Source organism: Acanthochromis polyacanthus, chromosome 2, assembly GCF_021347895.1.
Source record: "Acanthochromis polyacanthus isolate Apoly-LR-REF ecotype Palm Island chromosome 2, KAUST_Apoly_ChrSc, whole genome shotgun sequence".
Lineage (NCBI taxonomy): Eukaryota > Metazoa > Chordata > Actinopteri > Pomacentridae > Acanthochromis > Acanthochromis polyacanthus.
This window is the reverse complement of record NC_067114.1, coordinates 25,243,677-25,245,228: the sequence shown is the minus strand read 5'-3', so window position 1 is coordinate 25,245,228 and position 1,552 is coordinate 25,243,677. Positions and strand designations below refer to the sequence as shown.

Below are 1,552 nucleotides of genomic sequence, written 5' to 3'. Positions count from 1 at the left end.
GTTTTTGATGAGGAGGATTTTGTGTCTTCTGTTGTCATGGAGGACAGCTGTCAGTCCTCCAGAGTTGAAGTGTCAGGACTATAAAGTCTCCCAGAGCACTGGAGCATGGTGCTGCTGATGCAAAGTGGCTCTCTATGGAAATGTGTGACTGACTCCAGCAGAGACTTGGATCACTGTGATGATGCTGATTATCAGTGGATCAATCACTGGACCAAACAATTGATGGAAATTTTTTAGATAAATATTTACAGAAATGTTAGATATTAGATTCGGCTTTAATCCTGAGGATTTATCTTGTCAAGTTTTTACTTTTTATTTTACTTTATGTTGTCAAATATTAGCCTAGCCGCGCTAGACCGAGCTCTTAAGACACAAGGGTCTAGGAATGCTTGACAGGGAGGGAGGCGGACCTAAAAGGTTGTCTATCAAATCCCTCTGCAGCAATTGGGCAGGTATACAACCAATCAGCACAACGAATAGGCTGATGTAGTTCCCAGAGCGCCGGATTGTGGCTAAGTCCCATTAGCTTCCCAACCAGCGGAGCCAACTGGTATATTAAGAATTTTCCATGTCCCGTCAGCATAAGTCCAAATACGTCTTTCTTCTCAATGAAACACTTCAGTGCCGTCCTTTGTTTATCTTTCAAGTTGAATTTTAGCTTCAAATCTTTAAGGGCTGTGGCCAAAGCCAAGTCGAAACATAACTGTTTATTGTGTGCCAGTTGTTTCTGTCAGAACCGTCACGCCTCTGTCGTCACTTAGTTACGACCACCTTCTGACTCTACACTTCATGTTTTAGGAGCATCCAACCTCCAGCCTTATGGAGGGTAACTAGACCGACCCTGGCAAAGAATTAAATTCGTTGCCGTGGGTTGTCTAGTGCGGCCAGGCTAGTCAAATATAAGAGTTGATTAAAAGATAAGTCAGTTTGTCAACTGTCTGCACTTACATTTTTTTCTGTGCATTTTTTAACAATTTATGTTTTTTGAAACATTTTTCTACAGTTCTGTCAGAACATCAATACAAAAAAATCTTCAGAATTTAAGTTTAAACTAACTAAACTTTTCTAGATTCCCCCCCCCCAAAAAAGGAATCTCTGGTCACTTGTATTCACTGTGTTGTTTCTAGTTTCATACGCTGACAAAATGATACAAACAGCAGATCATGTAGTTGAGTTTGTTTGTTTCAGAGTCAGAGAGCCGTGTCTCTCTACAGTCAGAGGTTTTTGTACGACGCCTCAATCAGGTTGTATCACTGTGGTACACGTTCGGTGGAGGAACCAGACTGGATGTTGGCAGTAAGTTAAATTAAAATTGTTTTAACTTAGGTAATATTTTTCTTTTCTTGTCTGTACTCTTCTATTCCTCGTGGCAGGAAAAATAAACTTCAGATTAATATTAAATTTGCTAACAAATAGCTTTGCAGCAAGAGATGAAGCTCATTTTAAAAATGTAAATTTGAAAAAACTATTACAATGAACCTAAAACCTCAGCATGGTCCAAAGACAAATCATTATTTGTGGTTTAATGGTTGAATGTTGAGTGATTGTAGGT

The 1,552-nt window shown here is 39.4% G+C and overlaps 2 gene segments (V, D, J or C); one reads left to right on the top strand and one right to left on the bottom strand.

The window, feature by feature from the left end:
• Positions 1-1,552, top strand: part of LOC110972317 (immunoglobulin kappa light chain-like) — a 238,184-nt gene that overhangs the window by 89,309 nt on the left and 147,323 nt on the right.
• Positions 1-1,552, bottom strand: part of LOC127531752 (Ig kappa-b4 chain C region-like) — a 112,452-nt gene that overhangs the window by 50,902 nt on the left and 59,998 nt on the right.